Here is a 24,552-nt window from a genome sequence, read left to right on the forward strand (position 1 = left end):
CCACAAAATGCTAAGTAATACTCGTCCAACTCGCATAATAAAATGGTCTGTGGCCAAGTATGACATAGGCCATTTAACAGATACTAGGGTTGGACAGACCGAACTAATATCAACTGAACTAACCATTGGCTACGTGATTATGGTAGAAATAGCGGACACCGATGCGTCAGTGTCACGCCACATTTTCAATCATTATTTCTTCATAATGTAAAATTTAATCAAAACTTTCATGATTATGCATTGCATTGTGTACCGAGGTGTGGACTGTGCAAGAATTTTGGTCTGTAGATCACCGTTTTGTTGTGGGGACTCGAATCAACATGAAAGTTTTGATGATGCGTTCTTGGTCTAATTATTAAATGAACTACACATGACCTTCACCTGCATGACCCCGTCATACAAGAGAGTCGCGCAAAGGCAAATGCCGAGGCCGGGGAAGTTAACACAACCAACCTGCCAAACACGTGTGTAAAAATGCAATCAATGTCAATTTTCTACAAAATAACAGGTAATCCCTCAGTTTAGGCCATACCCTTATTGATAAACAAATTCTTGTCTCCAGGTAAACATTCAATCTGTGTAGTGATTGATATGGACTCATGTACTCACATGGCCTCGATACCATCATAATATACGCCTACGTCAATTTCAAACAGGCCTTGGCTTGTGTCCAGGTAGGAAGTGAAATTCAACCATTACCATGCCACACATTGACATGTTTTGTGTCTAAACAAGGGTAGGCCTATGGTCCAAATTGGGGGATTCAAGGGCCGACAAGGCACGAGGGCTATATATCTTCATGACTTTGAACATGATGCTTGCGATTGGTATGCATGCATTGCATGGTTTTGCTGTGGGAAGCCAATGCATGAATGGATGTTTAAACTTAGTTCAATAAACTTAGTTCAGTTCGTCTGACCCTAGATGGCGTATGCCCTTTCAAGTATCTGTCAAAAGGCCTATTGTCGCGCATGACAGCACGTACTCACTACAATGTAGTGTACAGCCACACACCAATGTAATAGGGAGCTCTTAAGTGAGCTATATTGTTAGAGAGCAATCGAGAGTGTGTATACCGTCAACGAAAAAAAGTTGACCCCGAACCAGAAAACCTCCACGCCCTGGTGAAATTTTTGCACGCGAATCGTATACGCCGATGCACAGCAATTTACCAGGGAAGAGATTTTCTTTTTCCAAAACAATGCAGCGGGACTGATGATTTTTACGCAGAATAGCCGCTGTTCCGTTGGAGATTTCGTCAAAACAGGGGCGAATCAAAGTGTGATGATACCCTGGTGCGAATCGAAATGCATTGAACAACAATCTACATCGCTGCCAGAGATTATTTTTCTCTTTCCGGGAAGAAATCGTGCTTTGAACTGGCAAAAGTCCGCAAAAGATTTCGAGTCTGCTAACTTTTCCATAGTACGCATGCGCACCAACATGATCCGTCCGGGGCTGCCCGTTACGACGACAATTTCGTCAATGTCATGGCGTATGGTAGGATGTCGACGGTCTGGTCCCATTTATAATGCAATAATTTTGAAAGTACATTCATTGGTCTCAATGTTTATTTCCCCGTTTCCATGACAAAATCCTACCATGAAACCTGAAATCACTCGTCCACAACACAAGCCATTTCAATTTACCGTAGAAAGCGCATGTGCACTAACTCAAACCCACGCGCTACCCCCGAACTATTCACGCTTAACATTGTGTGCTAGCCAACTGCTTCTTCGGTCAACTGCCATGATGGCATCATCCTAACTATAGGCCTATATAGGCCTACCCCACCAACACCACCAGAGTCTTCTCGCTCACCAGCCCTATTATAATGAAGAGCTCCCTATCAAGGCCTGAGCCTTCCCCATATTAGTGGATATAGTACATCATCAGTGACATCATGTACACTCAGTACACACTAACACACAGACCAACACACAGTCTACAGTGCAACTTGTTGACGTTATTTTGCTGGATTTAGATCCGTCAAGCTCCAAAACAACAAGAACAAGACAGATTATTATGTAATAGGTGAGATTAGTCAATAGTAACGCCAATATTCAGATGTTATCATATTCATGACATCGGCCAAAGCTTGGCAAAAAATAATGAAGTTGAAATACCAAAACTTGGGCAGATCCTCTTGTCCTTACTTCCTGCTTTCACGTTACACCTTAGTCGTTTGTAAAGCTCGTTCTGATTGGCTGATCGTTAGTCTGCGCTCGTGACCTCATTCCCCGCCGTCAGTTGACTGAGAAAAGAAAGTCACAACTTCAAGTGATTTTAAAATGATAAGTTTATGGAAATTCTCACAGCCTGATACGGACTGATATGAGAGTCTAATTTTATGACTAAAATGGTGCAGAAATGCAATAGTCACAACCTGTGATCTTGGTCAGCATCAGGATTAGGAACAAGCATATTCAACCTCATGAGGGACTTGTCACAATCTGATACAATGATAAGGACCAAAGTATTGTCCTCATTTTATAACTTGAATTAAGAAATATGATAGTCGTCACAACCTGATATGATAATAAACAAAACATATAAGATTGTCTTCATCTATGACTTGAATTGTGAAGAAATACAATAGTCACAACCTGTGATGTTGTTAGGGCACTAACATTGGAATGGCCAAGACGGGGTCAGTCGTTCTCCGCGAGAGGGCGTACTTTACAAATTAACGACGATTTCCCTTGCGTTTGGACACTGTCTTGTCGCTGCTTTTCGTGCTTTTGCCGAGGTTATACTAGCATGAGTAGTTTGTTCCGAAATACTATCTTGGGATTGCTGTTCGCCATCATGCAATCGGTAAATATTATTGCTTTACGGTCTGGATGATTTAGGGAAAAGTATTGTAGAAGACGAACAAGTTTTTTTCGTTGATTCTGTGAGAAAAAGACTCTTACTCGTACGGGTACGGTCGTTTCGTTACATGGAGGACGTTTCGCTACATGGGTGGAGTCGTTTCGCGACATGGATGTAGCATTTCGCTACATCGTAGGTAGTTTCGCTACATGGGTGGAGTCATTATTTTTTCAAGTTTGTGCTAAACTCCGGGCTAAATATCTGTTGTGAATTTAGGGAAAAAATGCTCGAGTATATTACAATTACAGATTCGTCTTCGGGTAATCATCATCATCATCATCATCATTATTATTCACGGCGTAGTAACCAAATTTGATTTTTGCCGCATGCAGTTTGAACGGGCTAAGTGTGCGGGTGCATGACAAAAGTTTGAAACAAAAACTCGGAAATGTTCTGTTCGTTCCAAAAAAAGTTTGTTATAGGGTAACGAAATAAAAACGTAACAAATGTCTACCAATTCAAAGTCCTCCACACTTATTTACAAAAGTAATACTGGCGGTTTTAATTAATATGTAAAGTCGAGGACTTAGTGAGCCCCCCTTTAGGTCGGGGGAGCTCCCCCGAACCCCCCTACGAGCATATGTTATTAAGTGCAAGCTCTAACAACTACAGCTGTTACAATGGGGGGGACACCCCCCAAACCCCCTTCCGTCGACATAGGTTTTTACCAGTGCGTTGGGGGGAAGCTCCCCCCAAACCCCTACGAGCATATGTTATTAAGTGCAAGCTCTAACAACTACAGCTGTTACAATGGGGGGGACACCCCCCAAACCCCCCTCCGTCGACATAGGTTTTTATCTTGGAGACGACTGCTGCACCTGGTTGTGCTTGATGGTTATGCGCATTTTTCCCAACAATAAATTGGTCCCCCTTCTGTGTCACCATAGCGCGACACGGATTATGCTTCGGCCGGATCGTGCATTGCCAATCAGTTGTAATATTGTTATTACGACGGCGCATAACGTTGTACGTGTAACCGTGGCTGTCAATCAATTTGTTTCTTGACCGTTTAGTCCCGACGTCAACGATTTGAAACGGCAATTCGAAGTCTTCCGCGGCCGGCGAAATTGAACTAGGTTCCTCAATGGATGATTCATTTATCTCCGGAATTCGTACGTCAGGTCGAACATTGTGGGCCGAATTTACGAAGGGTGTTTAAGAGTTAGACGCGTGTAAATTCTACATAATCAGTTTCAGGGCCTAATGCGGTTTTCATGAAGAAACCCTGCAAGGCCCTGACTCTGTCTATTCAGACATTAAACGCTGTTTTAAGCTAAACACCCTTTGTAAATTCGGCCCTGTATGTCTGATCCCCGCGTGGTAAAGTCTCGTCTTCGAGCAGTGTGGAGGCATGCGTTGGCGATGGTGGAGTTATGTCCCGGAATAGGTACATACTGACGTTGGCGGTGGGGTCAGGTGAGGCGGCGGCGGAAATCTCCCGCATAGGTGGCGATGGACTTTCGCATAGTGTAGTAGAGACGTCCATGTCCATCATTGGTGGTGGATTTTCGCGTGGCGTAGTGACGTCCGCGGTGCCAGTGGAGTCAGGTGAGTCGTCTATCATGGGTGGTGGACTTTGGCGAAGAGGATTAGTGACGACGTCGGCGGTGGGGTCAGAGACGGCGGAAATGTCATTGGCGGTGCCGGTGGGTCAGCAGTAGTCGGACTTGATGTCATCACTTTGCGCTTGCGCTTGTTGGGCTGTTCGTCGTGGACCAAGGTTCCTTTTCGCTTGTTGTCAACTTTTAGGAGAGGCACAAAATGGCTGGGAGTCCATGTTCCGCGATTAAACGCAGCACTTCCAGAGGACCAGAGGATGTGAATGGCAGCATTCGTTCCCCTGTTCTTTGAAGTTCGCGGAACAAACGTCGTGCTGAGGCGGCGTACAGCAGGGTCCATATGACCATTCATTGGCGGATACATGGATACGATCGAGCGGCCGACCACTGAGGCGAGAGCGTGAAAACACCACGCGGAAGATTCGTTGCGTCGGAGGCAGTCAGAACAGGCGTCATCAAAACTTTGGGTGAGCGCGTCCCATACCGGATCAACATTCTGTTTGATGTAGAAATCGCGGTGAAGAATTAACTCAATGGCCGTTCTTACGCGCAGCTCGGGGTTTTTAGAGAGACTCGTATCTCCGCAGAGCGCTACTGATACCGCGTGATAGAGACAATCCCCATCACCAGGAATGCTGACAGGTAGCCTGTTTCGCACTCCCCCACTCTTCTCCAAGATACGCTGTGCGTTTGTGTCGATAGCGTGTACGTTTTCTTGGTACATAGCAGTAAAGCCTTGGGGCGGTACGGCAATCGGGCCGACATTTCGGCGCAGGAGAATTTGCTCACGTCTTGCTGCTGCCCTCAGGAGGTCAGGGGTGATGCCAATAAAAAATCTCTGAAGAGATGCGCCGAAATTATACGCGTTTGGGTCCGAGGTCAACGTAACGCACCTCGTACACCAGTACTCTAGTGGCAACTTACCTAACTCTTCGAAGATAGGTCCCGGAAGCCCTTGGCACTTAGCGTGGAACCACAACGAGCATCCCTCGCAAAAAATCACGTCCGTGATGCATTGTCGCTTGCAATCTCCACAGGGATAGGAATTTCGTTTCGGCATGCTTTCTCTTGGGCTCCACTACAGACTATGTCAATTCGCTGATGCTGACAATATGCGGAATGATGTTGTTGTTAAAGTATTTATTGCTAGACCCTTTTCAATTTACATTGTCTTCAGGCGTCGACACGATACAACTGTTACACGAGGTGTTTGATCAATATGCGTACATGATTATGTTGGCAGATTAACAGGACTACTGTCCTTGAATACTTGATCATTAGAACAAATATATAATTAAATACAGCATAAAAGAGAGTAATCAACTTATATACACTAATGTACAAATCAGACAGTTACAATATCATGAATAGTTGCATGATACTCGGCGGTGCTGAGGTTGTGACGGTACGATGCTCGAAATATCAAAGTCTACTAGTGGGAGCCTGGGTCGTAGCCCTGGCTTAGAGTTCAGTGTTCATAGACGTAAGGTCCTACCGATGGGGGTGGAGTACAGAGGATGTAACATCCTGAGCGGCATTTTGTTCTTCGTTGAGTCAATGAGAGTTCTAATACTCGGGGCGCGCTTATCGCTGTCAATGTACTTTTTGGCTAGAGTTTCTATGCGCGATTTTGGTGATTCACATTGCATGGAGTCCTTTATATGATTACCGTTCATCGATTTTGGAATGCCGTATGCAATCTTGTAGGCGCGAGTACGTAGTGAGTCCAACTTCTCAAATTGTTTATCGTTTAGGAGCATCAGCGCCAAGGGAGCATACTCCATGATTGGACGAATCATTGTTTTGTAGATGCTAATGGTGACACTAGGCGGAGCACGGGGGTGATCGAAAGTACCGGCGACTGCTTTTAGTAACGACACACGCTTGCTGACGCGATCAAAAACTTTTTTGAAATGTTTGGACATAGTTAGTTTATTGTCAATGATGACACCAAGGTTGTTTGCGGATGATGACGCGTGAATTCGTTGACCCTTAACATGTATGAATGCGGGGTAGTAGAGTTTTTTCTTCGACATTGCGACGAACTGGGTTTTGTCGGCATTGTATGTTGTTCGCCACTTGTCGCTCCATGTAGCAATGTCATCGTTCTGTTTTTTGATAAGCGTTTGGGCAGCGTGCTGACATCGGTGTGCCGACCAGGCCGAGAGGTCGTCAGCATATTGTTCTTGGCCGTTTTTTTTATGTGGCCTAACCCAGGCCAGGACGACAAGAACCCCTTGCGCGCCATCAAACCGTATAAGTTTTTTTACCGGCAAACTGTGCTATAATAAATTTGTAGTCACCACCGGGAATTATAGTAGGGTAAAATAGAGTAAAAATAATGACTCCACCCATGTAGCGAAACTACCTACGATGTAGCGAAATGACCTACATCCATGTCGCGAAACGACTCCACCCATGTAGCGAAACGTCCTCCATGTAACGAAACGACCGTACCCATCATGTAGCGAAACGACTCCACCCATGTAGCGAAACGACCTACCATGTAACGAAACGACCGCCACATGTAGCGAAACAACTGGTAGCGAACTGGCAATGCAGCGAAACAGCCTGATACCCTCGTAGGCCTACCGCCCGGTACCACAGAGTACAGACCATCATTCATGCAATCGATGCATGGCGTGTGTGTCATTGACACTGTCGAGTGTGTGCAGACTTAAGACTGCAGTCTAGGCGTTCAGGCTACAGGCTTCATCATGTCTGTGTATGTGTAAGCCTAGTGTCACTCTCAGCTCAGTCTTACTCTCTGTGGAGTGTGCGTCCATCATGATATTGTATTGCCAACACGTCATGGAGTGCCTACTATGTATCGGTAGGCCCTACTATAGATCCATGCACTTCATTGGGACCATGTTTACGAAAACGTCACGTCTCGTCACGTTACAGTAATGTAAAATGCATGGTGACGTGACGACAGCCAACACTACGTCATGTAAACGTTGTTCCCAATCTAGTGCATGAATCTATAGGCCTAGGTCTATATTATATATCACCACTTAGGAAATAGACGTATTCGAAGAAGACGGAATCGGTGCCAAAACAAATCGAATGCGCACACTCGGAATACGTCAGAAGGCCTAGTAAGCCGACTTCGGACAGTGCCTAGAGAGACACGGCAATCCTTTGTTCAAGGGTCAGTGCAAACTTCTTCGAATTCGTCTTATCAACGTAATGACGTAACTGGTGAAATAACGAGGCGTAGGCCTAGTGGTGAAACAATATTGCGCAATGTTATTTTGGTAGAAGGTTGTGGCAGTGAAGGGACTGTGTGCATGCACTTGAGGGAGTGTGTTCATCCAGATAGGCCTGTTTGAAGAAGAGGAATCGGCTCCAAAACAATTTAAACAATGAGTGCGCACACCCAGAACATGTCACTCGTCAGAAGGCCTTAGCTGACTTTGGACAATGCCTAGGGACACCACGCTCTGGTCAGCACCAAAACAAACTTCTTCGAATTCGTCTATTTATAGGACCTTTGCAGTATTGCCAGATACGCCGGCACCACCTAGGGTCGCCAAAACAAACCATGTTTACAATAGATCTTCACAGAAAAGGATGCACATTGGCTCGAGACGACATTCGAAAGTCGGTCAGCGGGTAGCATGTGTGCACAGCATGATGCACTGTCAAGATTTTTTACAATTTGTAATACAATTTTTTAAAGGATATTTGATTGACGGGGTGCAATAGCATCGGCCAGCATCACCATGGCAATGACGGCATGAAAGAGGCTTGGCATCTCCAGCACATATCGTTTAAGATATGTTTCAAATCAGTTGCAAAAAATTTTTTCTACCACTTACATGTATTTCTTTTTGTTTTGTAAATATGATTGCATCGGGATACCAAATCTTGGTAACTCATGTTTTTTAAATGTGGCATTGCAGGCCCTCCGTGCCACCCCTGGGGTTTTTAATGCCACTCGTGCCCACACTCAAGTGTTTTGAAGAATGTAAAATCCGTAAGTATTTACTAAAATTTTAATACAGCCTTTTATTTTACAATAAAATACTGTTACTACTGTTGTCCATTCATGATAAATTATTTGTCCGCATCGTTTTTGGGCTATGGATGATGGAGTGTAAACGCGTGGACTGGATGGTCAAACTTTTTCAATACAAATTTTTGATTTAATTGATCTGTCATCGCTTGGAATTGAAAGTCATAGCATCGGTCGTTTTTTAAAAAAAACTGCTTGTCATTTTTTGGCATGTGATATTTGACCCTTTATGTCCTAACCGGCCGATATCCGGCCACTGATTTTTGTCTAGTTTCCTAGCCTAGCTGCCTGCCAGCACGTACCTAATCTCAAGCAACACCATCGCCATCATGAAACTTAGGCTGGTTTTCGGGCGGTTTAGGGATATGCAATATACTTGTTTTCATCCGTTTGATGAAATAATACTAGTGAAATTAATTAGCTGTCTTGTACATGGGGGGGGGGGGGGCATTTGGAGGTCGTTTGGGGTGAAAATTGCTGAAATACTTGGAAACACTAAAAAAATTCAAGGATTTAAAGAGTTAAAACAGAATAAAAATCTTTTTTTCATCTGACTCTGAGTTGGGCTTTGTGCTGGGTCAAACTTCTTTTCTGAAAATTCATACATGTATGATGAAGTTCAACTTCATACACAAGCTCAGCTCCTGCATCATTCAGTCCATAAAGCTTTTTACTTCTCGTGCTACAGGTATGTAAAGGCAAAAAAGGTTTGACTGTCATTGTCTGCACTTTGACAGCCGCAGAAACGTTTCTTATGTCTTTATGATGAATATGATTGTCGAAATGTTTTCAAAGGATTCAAATTGTTATTTTTTTGCAGAGTGTGTGATAAACATGTGTAAAGAAACCTTTCGTAAGAAGCCAGAAGAGCTTTACAACAATCTTGGACTGGGAGGTAAGAAACATGCAATTTTTAAATTGCCTTTTAACCATTCATGTCTTCTCCATCAGTTCATCTTCCGACTTCGTCATGGACAATTTGCACAGCAAACAGCAATTTGATACCTTTCATTTGACAAATGTTATGTTATTTCAGATGGAGGCCATCATAAACTTCTTGTAGGATGAGTTGCCGCAGACAGAGATGAAAACCATGATGAATGTCCGTGAGCCAGAGGTGGGTCTGAAATTTGACAAATGGTCAGCCTTATTGATGGTATCTCTCCATGAAAGTACAGCACATGACAGGCGAGAAACTTGAAGCGAATTGGGTTAAACTGACCGGCTGCAACCAAATACAGTGCCTAGAGATGATTTTGAATCACTTCATGCATTATCCTGTGGATAGTCATGAAACAATAAAAGACCTACGTACAGAGATGGGTACATTTTCAGGCATATGGAATAATTTGTGCTCAGAGGAACGCAGTGGCACAACGTTTGAGCATCAACATTGTGATCGGGAGGTCCTGGCTTCGATACCCGGCATGTGCCACGTTGTAACTCTTACCTTCTGGATAGGCTGGGTAATGAAAGCTCTTTTAAAGCGCCATATAAAACTCCTTGTTATTATCATTATTTGGGCTGATTTTGTTGGGAAACACGAAAATATGTCACTTGATTGTCCACTGCATTCTTATTATACACTTAATTTGTTATCAAAGTAAAGCATTATCATCACATCATAGATGAAATTTTATAATTTGATTTTCCAGGCTATGATTTGTTTAGTACAACAATGCGAGGGACTTAACAAAATTGAGGCGGAAATATTCTTGAGGCAGTGTCGGTGCATGGAAGAAACGGAAACATTGGATTAAGGATTTATTTCATAGTGAATTACACAGTCACAAATGGATTACACACGTTCTGGATTAGACTAGTTTCTGCTGCAACTGACATTTTTGCAGGTGCCCACTCGTAGGCGATTCCTTGATGTCTTCCTTGGATTTTACATGATATTATGTAATTTTCGCCAACATCGGGTTTTGGCGCCAAGACGTTTGTTCCTAGAACAGTTGATTTAAATGCCGAATGTGGTCAGTTTTTATTTATATCGCAGGTGTCTACCCAAACATTTTTAGATGCTTTCTGCTGAATCTTCTATTACTACTGTTTTTACTGGGGTTTCATCGATGTTTTTTGGTGGAGTGTGACTCTAAAGTAATAGGCAGCTTGTTATGCCCCCGCCAATGCGTAAAGCATTGCGGAGGCATTATGTTTTACCAATGTCCGTCAGCCGGTAGGCGTCAGGCGTCTGTAAACTTTTCGTTTCCTCTCATTTTAACAAGAACGCTTTGAGTAATAACCATGTAACTTTTTATGTGGGTAGAAAAAGATAACGTGTACAGCGGGCATTACAGACCAATAACTCTTTCACGATGTCAACTAAACCTAGTCAGCTATGACACCAGCTGCCCGGGGTTGTCTGAAAAACACTTCACTTTCCTAATACACCAACTCAAAGTGCTCACCGGGGCATATGCTATGCCCTGCGTTGCTCTTGTTATTGCAGTAGTTTTGTTCTTCCTCTGGTTCACCTATAAACTATTTTTCCAATCTCCAATCATGTTTGATGCTTTAGCCATTTTGTTTCAGCTCTTAGATAGTAGAAAAACGTGTTATTCATTATTTCTGGTAGCACAAGTCCTGGCACGAAATACCTTTCCCGTCATAATATCAGTACCAAGACGTCACAGGGTAGGTCCTAACTCCAGGAAACGCCTTACTCGTGCACTGTTCCACGTGAAAAGGGTCACTGCTTGGAGAGCTAAATGGGTCAACATCAGAAAAGCGCGATAATTCAGTCTTTGGAATTTTTCCTTTTTTTGTGCAATTTGTTGATGGAAACTACTTATGTAGAACAGGAGGTGACTGGGCAGCAGACAGCTGGGTAATATTGCCCTTAACCCCTCGCCTCCCTAGAGGGGACGATATATCGTCCCTGTATTTTGTCTCGCGTAGGCGGTACGATATATCGTCCCTATACTAATGCTTTAGTACAGAACTCTCGGTACACGTTAGATGCTATTGTACAGTGTATTCGTGTCCCTGGTAATCTGCAGAAGACCAGATTTAGTTTCATTCATAGTTTACAGAGGGCGCTGCAGTTTGATTGGCGCTTGTGCAGCGTCACAGTACAAGAACTGATTAGCATATAAATTAATATTATGTTGTATTATTCGATCAATCAGTAATAGACAATAGTCAATCAAAGGTTATCAATCAAGTTACGTTGATCATTAACAGGTTGTAACTGCATCAATTACAGTTCCATATACTTTGTTCAAATCAGAAAAATCAATCAATTAGAGCAAAATCAATCAAAAAATATTGATTATTACTGATTATTGATTACTTCTTACCTAATTGATACCCAGAAACAACGCCAATTGATAGCCAAGGTAATCAGCTTTACGAAAATGTATGGTTTTATTAGTCGTACTTCCACCTATCAAATCCCCGTGTCTTTTGCGCTTACACCTATGAATTGTCGTGTCTAAATAGACCCGTGTGTCAAATCCCCGTGTCTATTAGCCCCATCGAGCTTGATGCGGCCAATCGGGGGCTAATTTAGACCCGTGTTCAACACAGGTTTTTAGCTCACCTCTTAGCAGAGGTGAGCTTATCCCATACCGTGGCGTCCGTCGTCCGTCGTCGTCGTCGTCGTCGTCGTCCGTCGTCCGTTAGCAGGGCACGTTTCGTAACTGTTAGAGCTATTGAGTTGAAACTTGGTACACATGTACCCTTATGTAATGACACCTTGGACACCAAGTTTCGGTCCGATTCGTTTCATGGTTTCGCCACCAGGGGGCCAAACGTTAAAAGTGAAAATATGCAATATCTCCCTTAATAGTAGTCGGGAAATTTTGAAAAAAATATGGTAGGTACTTCTAGCAAAGGTGCATCATATATCCTCCGGGTTTTTGATTTGACCTCCTTTTCAAGGTCACAGAGGTCAAATGGTGTAAATTGGCCGTTAGGATGTAACGATGGCACGTTTCTAAACTGCAATGACTATTGATACCAAATTTGGTACACATTTACCCCTTAGTCAGGTGATCTCAGGGACCGAAGTTTGGTCCAATATGATTCACCACTTGACCACCAGGGGGCAAAATCCAAAAACCTTAAAAATGTGATTATTCCTTAACTTCTTGCCCGATTGCCACCAATATGATATCATGGGTACATCTAACCACCATACAGTATATGTCACACAGGTTTTTAATTTGACCTTCTTGTCAAGGTCACAGAGGTCAAATGGCGTAAATTCGCCGTTAGGCCGTAACTATGGCACGTTTCTTAACTGCAATGACTATTGATCACAAATTAAGTACACATGTACCCCTTGGTCAGGTGATCTCAGGTACTGAAGTTTGGTTCGATCTGATTTACCGTTTGGCCTCCAGGGAGGGGGCCAAATCCTAAATTCTTCAAAATGCCATTATTCCTAGTAATGACTTGCCCGATTGGCACCAATTTTATATCATAGGTACATCTAATTCTAACAACCATTCAATGTGTCACCCGGGTCTTCTTTGATTTGACCTACTTTTCAAGGTCACAGAGGTCGAATGTACTGTAAATTGGCCATTTTGGGGAAATTGTAATTGCTTGGACCTACATCAAACCTAACACTACATGACACAATACCATGCTCTTTATCCATCTTTCCTCCACATGAGGTGAGCACAATGGCCCTGGCCATTTCATTGATAGGTGGAATCTGAATAGACACAGCAATTGCAAGTTCTAAGATCCGGCGACAGATGGCGCGGTGTAGTTGCCTCGGTATTGCGCATGCGAAATTCCCCTCCAACGGGAAACAAACACAGGAGAGCTCCCTACCTACAGCGCACCTGTCGCCGGGGCTATTAATCATTATCTAACCCAACTGATAGGTGTAAGTGCGCCGCGGGTTTTTTGACACACGGCGAAGACACGGGTCTTGAAAAAACACGGGGTTTTGGTGTTCTGTAGGGACTGTATATTGATATAACTCCTCAACCTCTTAAACAAAACAACGTTTATTTCTCCTTGCTTGCTACAAAATCAATCAAACTTTACAAATGTTCATCGCACGTGCTCTCATGGGTGGGCGCGGACATCTTAAACTCCTCGCCATTACTCGTTGTTGTCGTTGTTACACATACAACCGTCTCAACCAAATACACAACAATAGGTGGAACTATGACTATAAATCAAGGATGCATAATGAAGGAGGTACAATATTTAAAAGTATTTTTACGTTATTTTGCATAAAACTGGTAAAAAATCTCGGTACATCGCATTACATAGGCCTCGGGAGCCAAAGGGTTAATAATGCCTAAGGTCCTTTAATAATTTTGGTACCAAACCAAGTGCTTGAAGTGGTTGGAATACCATAACCTATGCAGACACGTGAGGGCCATTTACACGGAACCAGTGATCTTGACCGATCCAGATCATTCTAGATTGGTTTGCCGCGTTTAACCTCTTGACTCCCAAAACTTGAAAATCACGGGATCCCAGGGTGGTCACGTGGTTGCGAAATTGGGTCTGACGTTCACGATGTATGGCGCCCGCATACAACCACCAAAGTCTGGTGACGAGGCACCATCTACCCAGGCATGCTCTAACTGACCCTACTGTACATCAAACACGCTAAAACCAGCAATAAAATAGCGTCCCAGCTCAAGGGAATAAAAATATTACTGAGACCGACCTGTCGGTCGTTGGGGAAAAAAACATTATTTCAAAATGACTGACTGGTCGGTCACCGGGATTCAAGAGGTTGACTGCGCACCATTGGTCATTCGCAAGAAACACAATGTTTAAGTTTTGAATATAAAGTTAAAATAAAAGATTGAGGTGTGTCGTGTAATCAAGCAATGTGCGTATTCATTTACGCGACACTCGTTAATCATCTTCTGTAATAATTTGTTTGAGTAATCTTGGAAAGTTTTGAAAAATGGCGTCCATTACATTTACATTCTTCGCTCGTGCCTCATCTCAACTAGAGCCCTTTGACGAGAGATAATGGCTTTTTCTGGCATTTATCTGAAAAACTTGACTTTCCTGAGAAACATGACAGTGCCCAAGTTTCCATTCAATATGACCTCTCTAATCAGGATACCTCTCTATTAAGGACAGCATTTGGCAGTCCCGATGGTGTCCTTAATAGAGAGGTTCTACTGAGTGACAAAAATGGTATTTTTAGCTCACCTCTTAGCAAAGGTGAGCTTATCCCATACCGTGGCGTCCGTCGTCCGTCGTCGTCGTCGTCGTCGTCCGTCGTCCGTTAGCAGGGCACGTTTCGTAACTGTTAGAGCTATTGAGTTGAAACTTGGTACACATGTACCCTTATGTAATGACACCTTGGAGACCAAGTTTCGGTCCGATTCGTTTCATGGTTTGGCCACCAGGGGGCCAAACGTTAAAAGTGAAAATATGCAATATCTCCCTTAATAGTAGTCGGGAAATTTTGAAAAAAATATGGTAGGTACTTCTAGCAAAGGTGCATCATATATCCTCCGGGTTTTTGATTTGACCTCCTTTTCAAGGTCACAGAGGTCAAATGGTGTAAATTGGCCGTTAGGATGTAACAATGGCACGTTTCTGAACTGCAATGACTATTGATACCAAATTTGGTACACATTTACCCCTTAGTCAGGTGATCTCAGGGACCGAAGTTTGGTCCAATATGATTCACCACTTGACCACCAGGGGGCAAAATCCAAAAACCTTAAAAATGTGATTATTCCTTAACTTCTTGCCCGATTGCCACCAATTTGATATCATGGGTACATCTAACCACCATACAGTATATGTCACACAGGTTTTTAATTTGACCTTCTTGTCAAGGTCACAGAGGTCAAATGGCGTAAATTCGCCGTCAGGCCGTAACTATGGCACGTTTCTTAACTGCAATGACTATTGATCACAAATTAAGTACACATGTACCCCTTGGTCGGGTGATCTCAGGTACCGAAGTTTGGTGCAATCTGATTTGCCGTTTGGCCTCCAGGGAGGGGGCTAAATTCTTCAAAATGCCATTATTCCTAGTAATGACTTGCCCGATTGGCACCAATTTTATATCATAGGTACATCTAATTCTAACAACCATTCAATGTGTCACCCGGGTCTTCTTTGATTTGACCTACTTTTCAAGGTCACAGAGGTCGAATGTTCTGTAAATTGACCATTTTGGGGAAATTGTAATTGCTTGGACCTACATCAAACCTAACACTATATGACACAATACCATGCTCTTTATCCATCTTTCCTCCACATGAGGTGAGCACAATGGCCCTGGCCATTTCATTTCCTAATGTTTAGTCGGGATCGTGGGATTATTGATTTCTGCCCGTTTCTAGTATTGTGAGGATGTATTTGGTCATTTGTTTTGATGCATGAATGAAGTAACCCAGATCGCAATTATTGAAAAATTTGTGTAGAAACTTCATTTGTAGTAGAGTGTGTATATCTGTTACTTCTAATAATTTTAAAGTCTTGAATAAGGGTTTGGTGTGGGCAATGAGCAGAGCAGATAATAATAATTAAATGACCTGAAATCTATCGCCTTGTCTATTATCTTTTTCACTAGGCTAAAGTTCATTTCTGTGACTCTTCTTTGTATCACAGTGACATCTCTGTGAGACCACCTTGTTGTCTGTTAAAGACTGCACACCAAGATATGGCTCCATAAGCAATATCTCTTTGAGAACATCTTGGTGTCCGATTAGGACTGCACACCGAAGACTTCCCTCCATAAGGAACGCTCTAGACTCTACGAGAAAATATTGTTGACCGATTGGGACACCACACTGAAGACATGCCTACATACCTTTGAGACCACACCGAACACATCCATTTGAGACCCCCTTTTTGTCTGATCAGGACAGCACACCATAGTCTCCATAAGTGACATCTCAATGAGACCACCTTGTTGTCTGTTCGGTGCAGCACGCACACTGAAGATATGCGTCCATAAAGGACATCTCTATGAGACCATCTTGTTGTCTGATTGGACAAGACAAGTCTCCAAGAGTGACATCTGTATGAGGACACCTTGTTGGCTGATTGTGACAGCACATTGAAGACTTGTCTCTATAAGTGGCATCCCTTCGACAACTCACTAAAGACTTGCCTCAAAAAGGGACACGTCTTTGAGACCATCTAGTTGTCTGCTTGAGACAAGTGACATATGTATGAGGACACCTTGTTGGCTGATTGTGACAGCACATTGAAGACTTGTCTCCATAAAAGACATCCATTCGAGAGCACACTGAAGACTTGCATCAAAAAGGGACATGTCTTTGAGACCATCTAGTTGTCTGGTTGAGACAAGACATGTCTCCATAAGTGACATATGTACGCGGACACCTTGTAGGCTGATTGTGACAGCACATTGAAGACCTGTCTCTAGTGGCATCCCTTCGAGAGCACACTGAAAACTTGCCTCCAAAAGGGACATCTTGTTGATACCATCTTGTATTCTGATTGAGACAAGACTATGTTTCCATAAGTGACATCTATATGAGGACACCTTGCTGATTGGGGCAGCACATCGAAACTTGCCTCCAAAAGGGAATCTCTTAATGACAATCTTGTTGTCTGATTGAGACAAGACAGTCATGTGTCCATAAGTGACACCTCCATGCGACATTTTGTTGACTTATTGGGAGGGCACACTGAATACTTGTCTCTATAAATATCATCTCTATGAGACTATCTTGTTGATTGATTGGGACAGCACACTAAAGACTTGTCTCCATCAGGAATATAACAGAAAAGAGGCGGCGGAAGGGGCTCTTTAGATAATGGCTGAAATTACAGCTAAAATCATTACGAATGTTTTCATTTCATCATATTTTGTTGGTAGGGCATAGATCTCAACATTATTTAGCATTCGGTGCAAATCGACTACGTTTGGAGGGTTCAAATGGACCCTTTCAATATTGGGCGGGGTACTTTTTGGGGCTATTTTCAAAAAAATTCAATTAAAAAACAAATTTACCGTGCGATGGACATATATACCAGCTTTATATGAATAAATGATTGTTCCAGATCATTTCCACCAAAAAAAGTATATTTGCCATATTCGACTGATAAATCAGGTACTAAGGGTTGGGGTCTATAAGGATTTTCAGTTAAAGTCAACCGAAAAACCTAAAATTATGAATTATAGTTTTTTTTATCTGTTTTTGGTATGAGGGGATTACAAATGATGAAACGGACTAAAAGTAAGTTGTTCAGTGTGAATTACAGAAAATATAAGGGTTAGATCGGTCAAAAAGGGCCAAAATAAGCAATAATGCAATACGCCTAAGAATTGCCTAAAATCACCTCATCCACTGGGACAATTTCCTGATATATTCCCAATTCTGCACAGATCTAATTCAAGACCAACGGTCTTTTACATTTTTCTCGGTTGTTGGTGGTGCCGAACGAGTTGAAAATGCCATTTTCTGAAGGACAGTCATAATTTTGTCTTCCACATCATTTGTTTTTGTTAAAAAATAACTCATTCAAACCAGTTTTCCATGCATAAAGGAACACTACATATCTCCTTTGTAACAGAAAAACAATAGACCTTGGGATAAATCACAAATGAAATCAGAGAAAGTGTTAAAACAGACAAGGAGGAAGGATGTGACAAAGTTAAAGTGTCCTTAGCTTAAGTGACTTTATATCATATGAACAAACTTTTATTTCAATATAAAGCCATGTTGCATGTAATATTATTATATTTCCTACCTTTACCGAACCATCAATGCAGTTTTGGAGCAACTGGTGAGGTTATCAGGGTTAGGGTTAGCGTTGGAACACACAAAATTCACAATAGTCAATACACAGTCACAACACAGAAAAGTGGGCGTGATCAGGGCAGCACCGTGATTCTAACATTTTCTGCTCGTTAAATCAGACATTCTCGGATTTCTACTAGCTAGCCCAAGACATTCCGATGATGTAGGCTCTGGTCAAGGTTTAATATCGATTGATGCAAATTTTATGTTATGTTTTGTCTTGTTTTCATGTTCAATCTCCCTCTTTTGAAAAAGCCGGCTGACATGTCATGTCTGTGTTTATACACGTGCATTTATTTACACCTTAAATACACAGTCTCAGGGCAGCTAGTGCGCGCGCAGCTAACACGCGCACATGAGCCTGCGGCGCCTAACGGCCAACCCTAAAACCAACTACTGCTTTTAGCGTTATTCCAATGTTAGTGCCCTCACAAGTGACAACCACATTCAACCTCATGAGGAAACTTGTCACAATCTGATATGATGATAAGGACCAAGATTGTCCTCATGTTTTTGGCTCTTGCTAGACAGTGCGTTGGTTGATCTTGATCAGGGACAAGCATATTCAACCTCAGTGAGGTAATAGTCGTCACTACCTGGTATGATGATAAGCCAAACATAAGATTGTCTTCATCTATAAGGCCATGGGAATTATTAATCCTGTTTACCGTCCACCTCCCGCATGGGTTCTGAGCGAACATGAAATATTTTCATTATTTTTCTTTAAATCTATTTATTTTATTGTTGCCATCATTTTTTTATTTAAATAATCTTTCCAGTGGTTCATCTTTACCTTAAATGATTGAAACAATAAAAACTTGGCAGGGTAGGCTCTTCATCATAATAATGACATTTTTTCAATGCCTCATGTTGATGGCCGACCTGATTTCCATATACTGGAACTTGCTGAATCGCGTGTTTTGACCAGTAAATCAGACTGTAACCGATAATGAATAATGAAAAATGAAAAAAAGCCTCATCATCTTTTTAAATCACTCGGACGGTAAACAGGATTAATCATTCCTATGGCCTAAATCATGAATAAATATTAATAGTCACAACCTGTGATGTTGGTCAGGGACAAGCATATTCGACCTCATATGAGGAAACTACTCACAATCTGATATGACGATTCAGACCAAAATTTTGTCCTCATTTTAGGACTTGAATTGTTGTGGAAATAATAATCACAACCTTTGATCTTGATCAGGGACAATCATATTCAACCTCATCAGGATTATGGACTAAGAAGTGTCTTAATCTGGGCTGGCAGTTATTCAACAGACAACCTCATCAGGAAAATAGCTGATATGATGATTATGTAATAATATAGGAGTGTCCTCATCTCATAACTTTAAATAATTGTCACAACCTGAGATCTTGATGAGGGACAGTTATTCAAACACACGAGGGAAACAGTCACAATCGGATATGATGATATGAATGAAAAAAGATGGTACCTGTTTTTTTACTTGAATTGTGAAGGAAATAATAGTCACAACCTGTGATCTTCATATGGGACAGTAACATTCACCTTAGTCACAACCTGTTATGATAAGGCCCGATTTGGCAGTCATATTTAACTTGTAAGGAAAATAGTCACAACCTGATATGATGACAAGACCAATATATGTCAGTTTTCGTTTATAACTGGACTGATGAAGAAAATATTAATCTCATAGCTCGAGTGTGATTATGATGATTGGCCAAGACATGGCACGGCACCGTGTGGTATTCGCAATGTTACCCGGTCCAGCCGGTTGACATTTCGCCATGTCTCCCGGCAGGGTCACAGTTGTTGAATCTTCATGACTTCACCACCTCTCTGCTGCTTTTGAACTACTGCCTCGGTCCTGGGCCAAAGAAACTGTCGGGGAGGGGGGGGGGAATATTCAGAGACGACCTCATCCAGAAAGCACTGGAGGTACAGGCTTGAAAACCTCTGGAGACATCATATCCAGGCGGGGCTACATTCAGCATGTTACCCTCCGTGGTGGGCAACATTTATATATTCCGACCCCGCGACTTTGACCACAGACAGTCATGTTTAATACTTCAGAAGGATATATGCACAACCAGATATGAGGATAATACTGAATAGCCAAGACAAGTTCCTATTGGGGAGAAAAATTAAAAACATAAGACACAGTAAATTGTAAAATTATCCTTTTATAGGTAATAACATTCAAATCTTGCACTTTTTACATAATACTCCACGATTCTTTAGAACCACGGCCCACACCCCTGTCCGCCTAGATCAGGCGGACCCAAAATCTAGAGAATAATAGATCGGGTTGTCCAAGAAAAGAAAGGGTTTCACATGAAAATTTTACAACTATTTTACCACTCGGCACATCACACCATTGTAAATAAAGAAGTTGTCTCTAAACTGCCCTCGATAACAACTGAAGATGAAGACACAGACCAACATTTCTGTGAAAACTGCCATCAGTGTCAACCATTCAGACTCCTGCTCCAGTCAAAGAAGTGCCTTACCATTTGAAATAACAGTGCCATTATGATTTGAAATAGGCCCATTAATCAATCCTGACCTGTCAGACATTCTTAACATCACCCCGGAGAATCAAAATCCTGAACTCGGCCGAACATTAAGTGCCAAGTCCAGGTTCCGAGTCTTCCGGTATTCCTGAATTCCGAGTCCCTCGATTGAGTGTCTGGGAAAACAGCACTTCCTTCAAAGACGGGATAAAGGTCTAATTCAACTTGTGAATTAGGATCTGGGGATATTGGGGAACACGACAGTTGAAGTTTCACATTAAAGGTTACGTCATATAGGCTGCAATAGGTGAAAAGCTTTTGATGTTCATGCTTGCTCAATGATCTTTTGCTTTGTCACGCCGCCCAAACAGAGATGTGGTGAAATCAGCCCATAGCAGGCCAAGTATCTCTAGGTCTGAATGTACGTGTCTGTTAAATACTAAATTTAGGTATGCCATGGGAGAACCATTATTGCGAGGAAATGATTGAAGGACTCGGAATTCAGGAATACCAGACAACTCGCAACCTGGACTTGGCACTCAATGACCGGAATTAAGGATTTGGATTTTCTGCGGTGAACATGGTGAAATCGGTCAGTAGTTGTTGTGCCTGCACTCATTAGCAGTGTCATTTCAATAACAATCCATTATAAGAATGGGCCACAACCTGATACAAATCCGGAACAGTTTACAGCAACATGTTATAAAACACATCACAAATTTTTTAGCCTCATCAACTTTGACAATAACTTAACTACCGAGGAGTAACAAAGAGCAGCCACTATGCATGTAATGTCCAAGAATTAAACAAACTACAGTAGAACCTCTCTATTAAGGACATCCTCGGCCTGATAAATGCTGTCCTTAATAGAGAGGTGACTTGATTGGAGAGGTCAAATTGAATGGAAAGACCCGACTAAGGACCAAAACTGGTGTCCTTTATAGAGAGGTGTCCGCTAAGGGAGGTTATACTGTATACATACGTAGCTTGCTTGGCTAATGAGTAGCCGATTAGTAGTAGGCTCCCAAGTAGATTGTGTTTGAAGGGTAAGGGTGACATTTGTACAGAGTTTGGCGATACCTTTTGACATGTTCAAGGGGTTCAACCTTTAGATATCTCCGTTAAAAAATTAAGCATTCTTAATTCCACTGAAAGAGCACTACGGGGACTCGCACAGGGGGCTATGTGACAATGGACTTGTGCAATGTCCGAAGGAGCTCTCAAGCAGAGGGCTGTGCGGCTTTGATGGGCTTCCTAGATGACTAATAAAAGATTCCCTTGGAGAATCTGACGTCCTGGGAAAATGGCTGTTTCATGATTGCGCCTGGAGTTGGCAGTTTCATTTTGCAATGATTCCGGCATTGGCTGAACAGAGAATGACAATGTCTTCTTACGTAGTTGTATGTAAATGAAATGGCCAGGGCCATTGTGCTCAACTCCCTGACATACCTCTCTTGAGGTGAGCTAAAAATGCTTGCTTTACCAGGTTTTTACCAATAATATCAGCTTACAGCTGCAGTGGAAGTTATATCACTGGATCATCCCACCTACACTAGACATGTGAACATACACACCTTTCAACTGCACTACTGCGGCTACTTTTGACATTGGAGCGAATAGGGCATATACCTAAATTGATCCCCACTACACGCTAAAAATGTTCTTTGCCGCAAGTTGCATTGAAGCATTGGAATCATTTTGGTTGAACAGGCCTTCAAGTTGGCAAAAAATAAATCTTTAAATCCCAACACGTTCTTTTAAGGCATACAAGTCAATTGTAACAGTACCCCTTTAAAAAAAAGATGTGCCCAGGGTGGTAGCTATGATTGAGCAACTCATTTGAGGTCTATTGAAAGGTTTAAGGATAGTCCAGCACTAAAGTCTCAAGTTGATAACGCATAGCCTAGTTTATATATAACTCCAAAATGACCTTTGATACAATGAGTCTACTGCAGCACGGACATTTACTTGGACACAAGACATGGTTGATAAACACACAAGTATTCAATGTTAACAAGCTGGCCTTGGCTAAGTATGGGGATTCCTCTAATGCATTACACATTAGGTATTGACGGCCAAGGGACTGCCTAGAAGTCAAATTTGACCAATTCACCCATAGCTAAGAGCAACAGGTGCAAATCAACACATCAATTAAGAAGAAATGACGCTGAGGCTGTTCTTGTGTGACCGTATATCATATTTTTGCAGGCTATTTTTACATGTGTTCCGCCACACATTCGCATTTAGGCAAAATCTTTCTTTGCCATTAGCATTGAAGAACTTGACATAGTGACCTCAAGAAACTCCTTTACACCTTGTGATTTTTTAGGTTATTTTTGGGACATGTTTTTTGCACTGTTCTGCTTCATATGGGGACATTTTATCACCGCATGCCATCAAACTTATTCGGCGGCCAAACTTAAAAGGATGTCTCTGAAATTGCAATCTCCATCAGAAAAAGACATATTTTTGATTTCAGGCAATAATTTATGGGTTGTAGGAGCTGAACTGAACATTTTGTGGTGCAAAAAATGCTTTACGACTGCATTAAACCTCATTAGGGCAAATTAATTTTGGATTTTGCAGTATACAAGTGTATTTCATTCATTTATTCAAACGAAAAAGAAAATTTGAAAAAAATCTTTTTGAATTTGTTTTTCTGATCATTTTTTTCTCTCCTAATTTGGGGACCATATACATTTGCTATTAAACCATTGTAATGATTTTCACCCAGATCTTTGCCAGCAATATCAAGTATAGACTACTTGCCAAGTATGGATTATAGAATATGTCAAACGATAATTCAAGATAGGCAAGGAATGGTTCATGATTTTCTGACATATACAGATGGAATATGACGTTAAGGGTATGTTTACATATAGAGGTGTACAAATGCTGTACTATAAGCTCATCAAGGTTTACGAAGCTCACTATTGCTCAAGTAAAGTAAGATCATTGCATTCCTTCAAATGAGAAACATGTATTCAGCACATGATCACATCAACAGTTTAGATTTATCTGTTTTAGACTTTATGTAAAATAGAAAATAACCACAAAAAGTGGAGAATATCTGGTCACATGACGTGCCATGTGACCAACTTTTTGTGATTATTCTCAACTTTTTGTGATTATTTTTTTCCTCTTTATTAAGAGTCTAAAACAGATAAACTAAAAGTGCTGTTGGGAGTATGATCAAATACATGTATTCATCACTCAAATGGAGTTAGGTTACTGAATTCCTCAAAAAAAGTTTCTCATACATCAGTGACCTTTTTGTACAGCATTCTATTTATCAACAAACCTTTAACTTACAGTAGAGTATTGCTTAGTCCTTCGATAATCACTGTCTTCTGCTACCAAAATATCAGACTTCTTTAATACTTCCATTCATCATTTTGTTACCTGCCTAAATCTTACCACAGTAACAGAAGTTGCCACGAAAACTGTAACGTTTTTTTCGGCCAATGGTTTTGCCAAACATGGAGAAATATGATATAATGCAATATTTCAAAACGATTACATGTAAAGGAAAATACAATTTTCAAAAATTTCGCAGAAAACCAATGTACATCACCATACACATGGTTTAAATGGCTGAAATGTCAAATCATAAAATTACACCATCTGAAAGCATAATTATTTGAAAATCCATCCAGCAATCATTTTAATATTCTCAGACACTGCCTACTTCTGTTATTATCATTTTAACCAACCATATTTTAAAATGGGACATGACAATCTGTTACTAAAACATAAACACCTATCCAGATTACTTAATCCTATCAGAAGCTATCACAGATAAAATGTACAAATGCTTTCCTCTTTTCTTTCATTTTAAACACCCAGATATTAGATATTGGTGCCAACC

The 24,552-nt window shown here is 41.6% G+C and overlaps 1 protein-coding gene and 1 long non-coding RNA gene across 12 annotated transcripts in view; one reads left to right on the forward strand and one right to left on the reverse strand.

The window, feature by feature from the left end:
* Positions 1 to 2,176, reverse strand: part of LOC135500257 (rho GTPase-activating protein 12-like) — an 82,505-nt gene extending 80,329 nt beyond the window's left edge. For all 9 annotated transcript variants that reach the window (XM_064791594.1, XM_064791599.1, XM_064791596.1 and 6 more), the window contains exon 1: positions 2,127 to 2,176. The gene's annotated coding sequence lies outside the window, so the exon portion shown is untranslated. The remainder of the gene's footprint in view (positions 1 to 2,126) is intronic.
* Positions 2,177 to 2,650: 474 nt separating this feature from the next.
* On the forward strand, positions 2,651 to 12,770 carry LOC135500751 (uncharacterized). 3 transcript variants are annotated; one of them, XR_010449518.1, is made up of 5 exons: positions 2,651 to 2,817; positions 8,342 to 8,415; positions 9,275 to 9,349; positions 9,491 to 9,571; positions 10,110 to 12,770. It is a non-coding gene; the product is annotated as an uncharacterized LOC135500751 (long non-coding RNA). The 3 variants fall into 3 exon arrangements; XR_010449519.1 differs by lacking the exon at positions 2,651 to 2,817 and adding an exon at positions 7,050 to 7,158; XR_010449517.1 differs by lacking the exon at positions 2,651 to 2,817 and having other exon boundaries at positions 7,609 to 8,415.
* Positions 12,771 to 24,552: the final 11,782 nt, after the last annotated feature.

Source organism: Lineus longissimus, chromosome 16 (assembly GCF_910592395.1).
Source record: "Lineus longissimus chromosome 16, tnLinLong1.2, whole genome shotgun sequence".
Lineage (NCBI taxonomy): Eukaryota > Metazoa > Nemertea > Pilidiophora > Heteronemertea > Lineidae > Lineus > Lineus longissimus.